Below are 14,110 nucleotides of genomic sequence, written 5' to 3'. Positions count from 1 at the left end.
GGGATAGGCTGGTGCTAGGCTCGTTAGCTTCTTTATGAAGCAGCGCCATCCTACATTTTTACGAACTAAGCCAGTGGTAAAATTTGTCAGGCATAAAAAAAGGCCGAGGAAGAAAAACAATCGTTTCCCCCTTTATGAGTGAGGAGTACTACCTGCACAATGAATGACTGACGTGTTCGCACTGAAAGGAGATAATTACAGGTGCATATACTAATGCATACACCAACCAGTGGTCCTTGCAACAATGTGAGCCTCACGTCTAAAAAACTGAGCCACTTCTGATGCTTCATCATAAACAGCATTTCTTTTGAAACATTCGCCTACTACTCAAATTATTCAGCATGTTTACCGCGAAATTCCTTTAAAAAGTGAATACAATTTATACGGAACATACATAGTTTCTACGGAAATTATACGAAAGACGCATGCAAATATGCGAACGGCGTAAAAAAAATCCAGAGCAAATTCATGTGACTGCCGGGGCTTCCAAACACATGAAGAAGCTGTGATTGAGGTCCTAGCATTGCACTGACATGGACAAGAAAATACAGGACGTTTGCCGCAGAATTGCGCCTCTAACATACAGTGACTACATTACGTGCCTAAAGATGACTCAATGAATACCGTGACGAGAAAAGAGCGTGCGTCTATTTACTTGTTCTAAAAGTTTAAGTTACCAAGCACCTTTATAATTTATAGCCAGTATTATTTGCACATAACAACTTGTCAGTACCGCAATATATTGTAAAAGGGCAGTAGGGCCCACTAAGTGGGTTGGGATTGATTTACACGCATTGTCAGATAATTTTACTAAAGAGAGAAAGATAATGTTCAATTTAGGTGCCTTGTTGAAGGGCACCATCAAATGAATGCATTCTTAGCGCCAAACTTGTGCGCTAGCTTTTCTTTCAGATTGACTGACGGTGTAGGATATGGCGGTGGTTGAAACGCGTTATGCCTCCACATGTTATTGCGGTTTCTCGCAAGAACAGTACGCTTCTCTACATAAAAAACTAAAGCACAGGTATGAATGGCGAGAAATTTCAGGAAGAAAACTTTCATAGGAAGCTGTAAAAGCATAAAAAATACAACACTTCGGTGATGGCAACGTGATTATTTCAATAAATCCTTACTTCTGGGTAATTTATGTCAGTTGCTGTTGCATGTTATTGCAAGCTATTCCCTTTCCAGGTTCAATATTTACCATAAAACGTTTTTCTATGAGCCGTATGCAAAAATTCCCAAAGATAAGTTGTCATTAACTGTTCTTTCGTCGCTGCGTTTTTTTTTATTTCCCCGCATGAAATGTTTACAGCCTGCTAGATTCCTTAAAATCACTCGGAGGTCATGTTTATGGCGTAAAAAAACGTTTGTTTTTTAACTTCATTCGACTCTCACGACGCGGCCAATTTTTTTAAGTAATTTATATGTCATTTAATGGTGTCGAAAAAAATTTGATTTACGAATGACGCATGAGAACTCAAATGTCAAATTTATTAGATGTCAAAAGCATGAAGTGAACTTCACATGTCAGGTCTCCTTTAAATAAGAAGCAATGTAGCAATATTTTCTTTTTCGTCTGAATAGGAGACAAGTCATGAAAGAGCCTTTAGCAAAACATATATTTAGCGTTACATTGACTTTGAGAAACGTTGATACATATTACGAGCGACGGTTATATAGGTTATGATGAGCTGAATGTGGTTATCTGTGTTTTTGTACTCTAGATTTGTCCTAGAGAGGATATAATTTTTTGCTGTTATCCCTTATCTTTTGGGGCTAAGCAATGCGTTAACAGGCGGAAGAACGAGGTTGTGTAAGGCGAGATGTCAATATGTGTTACAATAGAAGTCCGACGACTAAAGCGACACCGATTCTACGGCGACAAGCTCGCGAGACGATATCAGGGCATGTTCAAATATTCGCGACAACATTATTATTAATCTGGCCATTCGATGCATGTTTAGGACTTCCCCATCAATGATGGCAAATAAAGGCGGAAGCGAGAGAAAAACACAGCGAGTTGTCACCTGGGTCTATGTCTTTCATCAGCGCGTAGAGCCTCTCGTGCAACATGAACAAGAGCCCCTAAATTGCTTTAGGGAAGCGGTAGTGGGGCTACATTCTTGTGTCGAAAGTAAGCGTTTAAATAGTGATTGAGCAAGCCACTTGGTACTCAATTAGGTACCCGTATCGAATCCACTGTTGCCAAGGGATCATTTCTTACGATTATTTGGGTATTTTCTCCACGTTGCTCAAGCCGATAAATATGTATATGCTATGCTGTCTATGTAACAACAGTGATGACAGATGCATTTTAAAAAAGCAAAGAAAACAACCGTATGACATTGAACAATATTGAGTGCGGTGCAATGCACACAGCTCCAACATAGCGGTAGCCTCTACGAGAAACGGAGTGCGGAGCATGGGCTCTTCCCACAGGTTGGGTGATGAGGCTTGCTGTACGTTCTTCTGGGAAGCTGTAGTAATCTGTTGAGGTTGAGCTTGCATTTAAAACACCGCCACATCCTACAATGTCTGTCAAATTGAAAGAAAATGTAGCACAGACGATGCATTTAGGCCCTACAAAAGTCGAATTCTTGTGGATGTATCGGATAACGAAGCACGTTCCTGTGACATTACTTTTTTTGCTGAAGTTTGCTGAGAATATGTGCCCTTCTAGCCCTACTGTTCCACTGCAATATTTAGGGGCATTAACACGGTGTTAGGATCTAACGATAGCCGTTATAGATGGTAAAGGTACCGGCTCCAGGAAGCGTTAGAACAAATAACATGTCGTAAGTTGTTCTATCGCTACGCTTTACGCCGAGTCATATGTACTGTTTTTCGACACTTCTTTCTGTAACGCCTTCAGGCGGTAAATAAATTAGAAATAATTTATTATTTTTAATTATATATAAAGAATCACCAGTAAATGTTTAGGCATGCCTCGCAATAGGAAGCACTCAATATGGAAAGATTTATCCGACCTCCGGCACAATGGAACGCAGAATATGTTTGATTATGCTCTTGTTTATGATTTCGGTGGTGGCAGAAAACGTTGACGTAGAACTATTTCTTTATTTTAGAGCTGAAATTTCTCATCCCGCTTTTCCTCTTTCTTCCAAACAATACACCTGATTGTCAGTTCTCATGCGATCTTGTTTTTCCAAGAATAATAAACGTAGTCTTTTTCTGCTGAATAAATGACACATAAGTGACGTTAAAAAAATTTCCACATCCTATGTCTCGCATGACGTTAGAAAAGCAACCTAGGGACGCAGGAATTGTAAATGGCAGCATACGCCAGCAAATGTTCTTTCTCTCCTAAAAACGAATTACATCGTGAAATATACAACACTGTAAGAAACTAGCTAATGACATTTGAGGAACACAGTGCTCAAAATTAGGAATGATGACTTTGAAGGAAAAGTGAGGTTTTTATTAATGATGAGTTGCACGTGTTTTTTTGAATGAAAGCATAATTTGTCCCTTTACACGCAAATGCGGCGGTGGTGTGACCGAGCAATGGTGCCAAGAATAGCTCACTGCGCAAACGGAGAAACACGGCTGGAAGTGCTAGGATTGGCATGAAATTTCTCGGAAAGTTCCCTGTACGAAAAGTAAAGTTCAAAAGGGAATTGGGTACGTTTACGCCTGGGTGGAAATCGAACGCGGGCCCGCAAGGTGCGCAACGAGCACACATTCCTGACGCCCCGGCATCTGTTTTGCCTGAATGAAGGTGTGGCCCAGGGAATGCACCATTGGCCACACGACGGCGCATGAAATACGGAAGAAGAAGAGACGCGTCATGATTGTAAAAAAATGAGTGTATCAAGTAAAAAACATTTTACCAAAGTGAAAATAATGCTTTCGCATTCCACTACTAAGCAGTATTAAGCGCCGTATTCACAAACCAGACTTACCGCGATAAGGCCTCTTATGAAAGGACGAGAAAAGTATAGGTATCAGAAAAGAACAAATGTGGGATTCGAAAACGCGGCTTAACGTGCCATAAGTGTGCCTTAAGAAAGGCGCCCCTAACTCTAATTGCTTTACCTGGTAGCGAGGCTAGGTAATTTTTTTTGCTCCAAATTATTTACTTTGACAGTGTTTAACCTGCCTTTATTACAAGAAAGCAACAATGGCGTGCACGCAGGAACATGTACACAAATAATGCGCAAATGTTTGATGACGCATGATGAAACGCTCACTGTTTCTGGTGAGTCCGCCATTTACGTCTGGCCACGTTGGTGTAACCCCGTCAACCCAGCGCATGTTTTTTAACGACGTCACGAGATTGGTTTTGCCCGCGTTGTTTTTCAATTTCCCACATCCGCCTTGTTTTTCCTTGTTTTTACTTCGTACGCTTTCTTTTTGCTTATTTATAAGTAGCTGTGTATTATATTAAATATTTTTTCATGAGTTTAGTTGTTTAAACAGTTCTAGTGTTCTTTTTTTTTGGTAAACCGCATTGAGAATGGAGCGGCGCAAAACTAACTTTACGGTCGAGGAGCGCACCTTCCTGATGGATCTAATGGAGAGGCACCGCGATGTGCGTGAATGTAAGAGAACTGATGCTGTGTCCCCCCACGCAAAGAACAAGACGTAGGGGAAGTTGGCCGACGAGTTCAACAGTCGCCGAAACATGCGGACACGAACACCTAAGTAGTTGAAAGAATGCTGGGGCAATCTGAAAGAAATGCGGCGGCGTGCGAAATCCGAAGACTTGCTTGAGGTCTTCGAAAGAGGTGAGCGTTCCATTATTCCTCATGTGCCAAAAATGCTGTCTGTTGATTCTCGCTTAAGAATATATATATTTGATGAACTGCACGGGAAGCCAGCGCTACAGCTGATTTTGAACGCACTCTGCAACAGTTTGTGCGCGTGCACACGTAACAGTGGCGAGGACATACTAAATTCATTGCCAGAAATAACGTTGCACTGAACTTGGTTGATTGTAACATGCAGTCAAACGAAGGATGTGCCTTCGCATGTTTGTTTTCCGCGACACACTTGCACAACGGGCAAATTTGCTCATGTATTGGTGTCTTGAAGGCCCCGTTTGCTAGATCAAAGGACATCTTACTATAAAAGAAACGCTGCCTTATTGGTTTGCATAGCGTGCAAATGCACTCCTTCGCCGAACGCTTTCAGCTAGCTTTGGGTGCAGGCTTGTGCGCTGTAATTAAATACCAGGGGCAAGTAACACTTGGGCACAGTTGCAGTTTATTAGCATATTCACGGTTCTATGTGCGTGTGAGTACGGTGACGTGTGTCTATATTTCCCTTGTGCTCAGCTAGCAGGGCTCTAAAATGACTTAAGGCCGCTACATCATTATGCGTGCACATGTTTCTGCCAGTATTTTCGAAGCAGTGGAACTGAAGAGGTGTGATTGAATTTTTAGCGATCGTCAAATTTTGCTAACGCTGATATTTGCCTTTCAAACGTGGTGGCACACCGGCCTTAAGCCACATAAGCGAGGAATTACTGAGGGTCGGTGCGGTGGCAATCAACATGGCCACACGCCTTACAAACGTTTTCGACAGCGACTGCGCTGGACCTGGCACAGAGCCCTCGACAGCTGTAGCAGCACTTCTGGCTTCGTCACAGCCGGGACAAGCATTGATGCACATAGCGAGTATGAGTTAATATGCAATATTATATCTGGACTAATTGTTTAGGAAACTAGATTTGCTAATACAGAAAGGCACCAAATGATGCACTGAAGATGGATAAGTAACAACTCATTCTGTATTACGCATTTAAATCAACAGTATTTCAAGGAACTGCGCAACTGTTTAACGTCAGAATGCTGACAGTACTTTTGCGCATCATGATGATGAGGTTAGAGCGGCGCAGGAATGGTTTTATTTTTGTTTTGTTATAATGGACGCTATAACGAGGAATGATGTAGTCATACGTTCTGTCTCCTAGGCTCCCACAACTGATTTTCGCAACGGTGTTTCTGCATTATTTCACTTTTTGCATGTTAGTGTTGCAAAGGGAATGTGCTTATTTTGCACAGTCTCCGTCCAGAAGAAATGTCGTAATATTATCTTCACTGAGCGCACGAGAGGCATCATGCCTTGTGAAGAAAACTGTAAATTGACCATGCAACATATTTTTTTGTTTCCTGTACTTCATACATGGTTATCTGTGTATGTTCATGGGTGCATATGCTGTATGTTTGTGATCATATATGTATTTCATTTGTTGCCACATGCGTATGGAATAGCAGGTCGACTTGCTATCGGGGAAACCTCTACACCGTTTTCAGAGCGCCTTTTTCTCATGCGATAGTGCCTATAATTTCCTGTTTATGTTGTATCGTCAACAAAGAATATACACAGAAAGCATACCTGTGATGCAAAGAAGTGACAGCATTGATTGTCAGCATAGACACCAGTGGATGCGTTATTTTCACGGCCCATGAAGGAGAGAATGAGTCCTAATACGAAGGTGAGCGGATTGTGCGCAAATGTTTTAATGCAACTGCATTGTTAACACTGTCACCATTTCAATGAAACTGCTTCAGCTGGATCCACCAGCAGGAACATGCTGTATTTTTGTGTGCTGATGGGCTTATATAATGTCAAGTTTGTTAGTATGTCCTAATAGCAAGCACAGTGCAGTATTTCGTGCATCAACATTGGCGAAATGTTTAGCAAGGCAAGAATGTGTGTATAGCTCACAGCGCATTCGCAAATGTGGCTTGTAAAAGGTACAAGCACTATGGAAACGACACCATTATCAACTGTGATTGCAACGACTTTGCATATGCCCACATGCAGCATGATGACTCCTGGCAGTGGGATTTGACTCAAAGTAAGGATGAAGCAGCGGCTTTGCTGTGTCCAGCACCACCAAATACTGAAGCTGCTCATCTAGTGTAGTGCTCATCTAGCGATAGTGTACCAGGGACACCGCCAGAATCACCCCTAGCACCAGTACTGCCAGCTGCAGTCCTGCTAGCTGTTGTGCCACCGATGCCAACAGCCCGACGTGAAAGGTCAACGAATGCAAGCCGCCTATCCTGCCCAAGGGATAGTGCCATGAGAAGCGAACTTGGCGCTCGCCTTATTTCTATTACGAAAGATCCTCAAAGAAAGAGAAAAGAAAACATGCTTCGCATGAAGCTGACTCGTGAGGACCTTCCACTTCGCATGGAACTCACTCTTCAGGGTCGCAATGATAGACTGCAGAAAAGGCAGGCAGACCATGCACAAGTAATGGAAAATCTGAAAGCGAGAAAGGCTCCAAAAGCAAGAACAATGAGGCAGAAACAAAAATATTTTCGTATATGATCGCACATGCCTTGTAGTGTAATATGTAATGTTTCGTGTATATCGAAGTACGTGAGTGTTGTGCAATTCCGCCACCATCAGAATGGATCAGCTACCGCAGCTTGGATAAAACGCGTGACCTCGAGCTCAGCAGCCCGCCGCATTGCTAATAACTACTGCCACTTTGTCTACATTGTAGCTAGAAATAAATTAAATTATGGGGTTTTACGTGCGAAAACCACGATCTGAGTTTGAGGCACGCCATAATTGGGGATTCCGGGAATATAGGCTACCTGGGGTTCTTTAACGTGCTCCTAAACCTAAGTACATGGATGATTTCACATTTCGTACATTGTAGCTCTATACTTTCTCTCTCTCTCTCTGTTTCTTGTCATCCTCACACTGTATTTGCAGCGCCAGAGAAAGAATTGGTTTAAAAATGGCAGTTGTAGATGTCAGTGCCTTTCACAGCCATTCACAAAGAGTAAGTTTCATGTGAAGCTCATGGTCATCACGGGTAAACTTCATGGATTTAGGTCCTCTACTTGCTCATTGCGCCATCCGCTCTGCGCGCAGGCAGACAAGTGCAGACAGCTGCCTAGACGCCTTGAAAAGCACGTGTGGGTGTTTCAACGAGTCTCTTCAGCGTGCCTTGACTTGTCAGACATCTCAAAAAGTTGACACATTTTTGAAGGCATTAGGCCAGCCATCCACTCTCATCCGCCCACCTGCAAAGGCAGATTGAGCAAGTACAGGCGTTTACACAATTCATCTAACTCATATCTGTTTCACACATTGTTTGTTGCATGATTTCGAAAGACGCTTCGACAAGGGGCATTCTGCCGTGGTATGAAAGCGGCATCTGGATGTAGATCATGTAACACATCACGGCAAAATCTTCTACAAGATAGAGCTTGACTTCACATCTATCTCAATGCAACAGAAGCCACCATGTCCAGAAATATGCGAAACAAGAGCGAGTACTGTTTATATCATTCTGTGCAAAGCTTGCTGATAACATTGGTGTTCCGCTATGTGCACGCATGTGCAAACAATCATGTTTTTAATGCCTGTCTCCTAAGAAACACAGGCATGATTTCTTGCACCACCAATTTCAAAGGCTTTGTACACGATAATCACGGCTCACTGCGTTCAAACCGTTGGGCGAGACAACTGCATCACTGAAATGGTCTGTTGTACAATTTTAATGTCATTGAACATGTGAAAAAACAAACAAACGTTACGTAGCTCCCGTTCCTGGCCTTCAATTCGCAACAGCCAAAGCGCATAAGATCACTTTGTGGGGAAGCAGCATATATAAAGTTGTAAATAGTTTTCAATTTGGCAATGGTTATGTGCTATTAATGCATATTGTTGAAAAAGCATACGACCACTAGCAAAACTGTGTTGCTGAGGATAATCAGTTCACAACTGCCAACTCTGTATATTAGTACTCTCATCATTCTGCAGCAAAGAAAACTCCCTTCACGAGCATCTTGAAAGGGCAGCGCAGTAAGACGAAGACAGAAGGCAGGAAGACACAGGACAGCGCTGAACTCACATTTGCCTTTATTCGAACGCATACACAAACTTATGTACACAACCCATAGCCACGTGCCCTCCCATCGATGGCGTCATTACTTCAAGATGTTCAAGATGTTCAACCAGTACCAACTTGCCCAAATGTCGATTTTTCCCTTCACGAGGATCACAGTTGAGGTTTTGGTTTCACGTTTATTTGACCAAGTGAGAGGAAGGGCCCAGCAATGCGCGGGCAGTCAGTGCTGCTCGTGCTGCATATGTATGTGTAATATGCAAAAGTCAATGGCGCTGAGCCACATGCATATTAGATAGCGCGAACCTTTGTGAGAGCATTAAAACTAGGGATTAATTATTCTTGTTTTAATTCTTTTATTTTACCATTTTACATTTTTTTACGAGTTAAGATTCGCCTTAGTGCACCCTTATGAAATTCATGGCGACCTAGGCTGTGTTAAGTGTCCCTGTTTGTTTTCTGTGACGTGATTTCTGAAATAGAAGACTGCCAATTGGACTTCTTGGATTCTATTCATGTTCATAAACAAAATATGCTGGCACCAAGGACAGAGAAAGGATTGCTTGGAATGCGTTCTCGTGTAGTGCACTCCTTTCTTTGTCATTTGCTTTAGCGCTTAACCTCTCTACCTGACCTCCACCACTTCAACCTACCTGCCTGCCTGTTTCTGTTCTTTCAAAAAGGAATATGAAGTGAAATACGAAGTTCATATGCATTTACGAGAACTAAGCTGCAATAATACGTGAACGGGTTCTAAATCCACCAGAGCCTTGAATTGCCATCTGTGGCTTTCCATTCGGCAACGTTGGTGCAGGCTGGTTAACAGTGCGTGCAATGTGGGAGGGCTGTACATTGGGAGGTCATGGGTCACGCAGAATTCTGCTATGGTTGTGAAGCGCCGCACATGCGGTGATGATTATAAGTGAAGTGTTCGTTTAAATTTGTACCTACATCTGAAGGCACGGGAAACTCCTCTTCTAGATCTCAAACACACGTGTCACGCAGTTTCTCGTTTTTGTTTGCGACTTGTGCCTCAAAAAATTGCTGCATTATTTTTCTTTGCCGTGAAAACATAGACAGAAAGAGAGGTGATCAATTGCTCTTGATGTAATGTGAACAGTGTTTTGTCTTTTTTTGTTTGACACGTTTTGCCTTTCAGTGACGAGCTTTGCAAATGAATCGCGAGAATATTCGTGAAAACTTACAAATACGTTTTTCAATTCTGCGTTGGCTCTTGGCTAGTCTTGCATATTCAAATGTGTTGCTTTGCATGCAAAAGCTTTTTAACCATTTTAACATGACAGCGTTAAGGACCTCGTGTCGCAGAAAAGTCGGCGCCGGCGGCGCTGGCCGTGAGCGGAAATTGTGGGCAGGCAATTCATAAATAAAAACAACTTGCAAGATGGGCTGGGTGGGAATCGAACCAGGATCTCCGGACTGTGAGATGAAGACACTACCCCTCAGTCATGAGTTCAATACTTCAAAGCGGGACAAAAGCGCCTATAGGGAATGCGGTGTTGCCTTAGAAACATGGCGTAGAAAGTTATACTGCGCTGTATATCGGTAATTATGAGCATGTAAATTACAGAAGTCGCAGTTAAATGAGTAGCGATGTACGTTTCCGCTACATTTATTCTGCGCTTCGTGCACACGCAGAGCCATCTTGCGGCAAACACAGAAGACGCCCTCCTTGCAATGTACGGCGCTGCCCCGACAGGTGGCGCGCCACTCGCGCGCTTCTCCCCTTCGTCTCGCTTGAGCGCATTGGGGCCGTGCGGGGACCGGTGCGAGGATGCCCCAATGCCATTGCCTTCAATAGGTTTTCTCGCTCTCTCCCCTTCCAACTTGCAGCGTGCGTCCCTCGAACCCTCGTGTTTAGGCGACGCGGTTCCTCTTTCCGCTCACAGCGCGATTCCTAGGTGCAGCGTCCGATGCGCGACGCCTGTCACTTGTTCGCTGCGCTGTAGCGTGTCTGGTGGGAAAGCGTACCCTGCGATGTGTGCCGTGTTGCTGGCGAGGAGTCATGCGTCTTCGTGGTGCTCCCAAGCGAGGTAGAAGACGATCCCATCGATGCGTCAGCCCTATGATTTAGTCCGCCTTCATGGCGCGTCGCGGCCCAGCTGTTCGTGCCGACCACGACGTTTGGCTCGCGTAGACGGTTTCTCCCTCCGAGACATCGAGTTTTTTTTTGTTCGTTCTGCTTGCTCAGCCGCACGTTTCGTCTTTGTGTGACTCAACAGCATGCCGAGCGAATGAGTGGGCGCTGAGAACGGTGTACGATAACGCTACCGTGTTCCACTCTTGAAGTCGAAGCTTAAGCGCCCTCCAAGTTTTCTGCACGAAACTTTTTTCTTGGAAATAATTCAGATACTCTGCAGCACTGCTTCATAGAAATTAACTAGCTTGCTTGTAGTCTAGGCTGCCTTGGTCAGGATCCTTGACTAGATTCATGAGGTATGGCCTGCAGGCGTAGCCCACATACTCTGAGAACAATCCCGCGGAGGACACCAGTCTCGTACACAACTTTAGCACGGCTGCTATCAAAATTTCTGCGGTCATGGGCAGACCCTGGCCAGCTTGCCACTACATCGTAAAATTGTAGGTCAGGGCCCGTGAATCCCTGCAAAACAGCAACTTTCGCTAATAAAGGCGGTAGGGTATCCAAAACGTACTTGCACATAGAGAAAATTCTCTACAAGTAAGCATTTTATGGTGGAATCACATTCTTAACTGGCCGACTGGTTCGCTACTCATAAGTAACTATGAGCGCTGCTGCAAAGTGCCGCAGTAACGCTCATATTGATCGTGCAAAATGCGGGAATACACTTGTTGAAAACAAAGTGGTAAAATAAAAGCGGGTGCTCCAATAATTCTGTTCTCGTAATATTGTACATCTGTGATAGAGTTATGCTGTCGAATCTCGATTACATGATCATGCCCGATACGAATTTTCGGATGGTCCCGGCCCAAGTATATTAGCTTAACAACGTGCTTACTTTCTGATGTTGCGAACCGCGGTGGATGATCTGAAGAGCCGGGCCGTCGTGTGATCTCCTGCAGTACGTGCGAGCGTGAATAATTAAGGATCACCTGTCACCTTTTTACTCTTTTCATAGAAGGCAACAAAAACTGACACCAAGGAAAACATAGGGGAAATTACTTGTGCTTAGTTAATGAAATAAAGAAACGATGAATTATTGGAACAGAAAGTGGATGGAAAAAGAACTAGCCTCAGGTGTGGAACGATCCCACAGCCTTTGCATTTCGCGTGCGATGCTCTACCAATTGAGCGACCGCGGCGCCGTTTCCCCATACACTTTTTCGGGTATTTATGTTTCCTTGTAGAACCCTGGTTGTGTTAGGCAGCGCCACCACTCACAGACCTTGGCGGTGCACGTGGAACATCGTTTCTGCCGCAGGCGCCACGAGGATGTGATTTTTTTGGGTGAAGGCCAACACATGGTACCTGAAGGCATCAATCTTGCCAGATTCGAGACCCTCGTTATGAACTGAACAAGAAAAAGAGGGTTAACGCAGGTGCCGGATTTTTATTAGGTGTATCGTAAGAAGCTAACAAGAACTGTAACCAAGGACAACATTAAATACATGTGTTTATTAAATGACATAAATAAACGATGAATTATTGTAAGTGAAAGTAGATGAAGGAACAATTATCCACAGGTGTGGAACGATCCCACAACCTTCGCATTTCGGATGCGATGCTGTACCAGTTGAGCTACCGCGGCCGCCGTTTCCCCATCCACTTTCTTGGGAGTTTATGTTTCCTTGAGAACCCTCAGTGTGTTAGCCAGCGCCACTACTCACAGACCTTGGCGGCGGACGTGGAACATCCTTTCTGCCACAGGCATCACGAAAACGTGACCTTTCGGGGTGAAGGCAACCGGTCAATAAACCCAGACATGGTACCTGAAGACATCAATGTTGCCGCATTCGAGATGCTCGTCTTGCGCCTGAGGAGCTTTCGGCGTACAAGCGACAGGAGGACGGACGCAGGAACCGGCTAGCCATATGCAGCTTTGCTATAAAACATCGTGATCGAGCTAGTGCCGAAGTAACAAGTCGCGTAGAATGTTAGTTGGAAACACATTTCGATGGGGGCGAAATGCGAAAACACCCGTGTACTTAGATTTAGTTGCACGTTAAAGAACCACAGGAGGTCGAAATTTCCGGAGTCCCCCACTACGGCGTGCCTCATAATCAGAAAGTGGTTTTGGCACGTAAAACCCAATCATTAAAAAAATTTTGTTGGAAACAAGCTGTGATAGCTGTTGACTTAGCGTAGATAAAGTGCACGGGTGGTTTTTTTTCTTGCTACAAGACTTATCACCACAAAAGCGAATTTGCAACGTCAGTGCAAATGTTTAAGGTGCCTTTTGTTTCTTGCCAGTAGCCATGTCTTTCTCTAAATTTACGCCGCTGCTAGATCGGTCTCATATCTTCTTCTATCATACACTCACTGGTGGACAAAATCCTTAAAAGCGCCATGGATGAGTTTCTCAGCGTAGTCCCGCTATCACGTCTTCCATTTCTGTGATATCCGCAAGGTGGGGCACCAGCGCACTGCAGCAGCCGAGCAGCAAACTGGCTCGATGCGGATTTTCATGCGCAACATATTACAAGGCACGGTCCTGTAATTTGGCCAGCCAGGTCACCTGAACTCTCTCCACTTGATTTCTTTGAGGTTATGTGAAAGATCGCGCTTACATCATCGAGACGGAAGTCAGATTAGTTCTAGGCTAGGATAACGGATGTCTGCCGTCGAATTCCAGCGTCACTCATCAAGAAAGCCACTGAAGATGTGACAAAGCGGACTTAGTACTGCGTAGATGCAAAAGGAGACCTCTTCGAACACGTCCTCTAGGAAGCAGGGGTGTTCAACGGTGCTTACGAATTCACAGGTAATAGGAGCCAACTGAAATTGATGTATTTTTGTATGTTCTTTTTGTTGAGGCGTCCCAATTGTCCATCCGGCGCACTTAGAAGCGTTATATTAACGTTCTCGAACGCATGGATTTTGCGTTTCCTCTACACATGAGTTGCTTCCCAGTCAGTTTATTTCGTTTTTATTTTTTCCCACGACCGTGATTTTGCAGCATATATACGCTATCATGGAAAAAATAATCGTAACTGTAAATTGGCTTAAGTCTGAAGCACATTCCTGGCGCGAAATATAGCTGCTCGCGCACTCTGTCGATGCGGTGCGAGCGTAGCCGGGTTTTGGAACATGCTATGTATATAGCATGTTCC

Source organism: Dermacentor variabilis, chromosome 8, assembly GCF_050947875.1.
Source record: "Dermacentor variabilis isolate Ectoservices chromosome 8, ASM5094787v1, whole genome shotgun sequence".
NCBI lineage: Eukaryota > Metazoa > Arthropoda > Arachnida > Ixodida > Ixodidae > Dermacentor > Dermacentor variabilis.
This window is presented reverse-complemented; position numbering follows the sequence as displayed.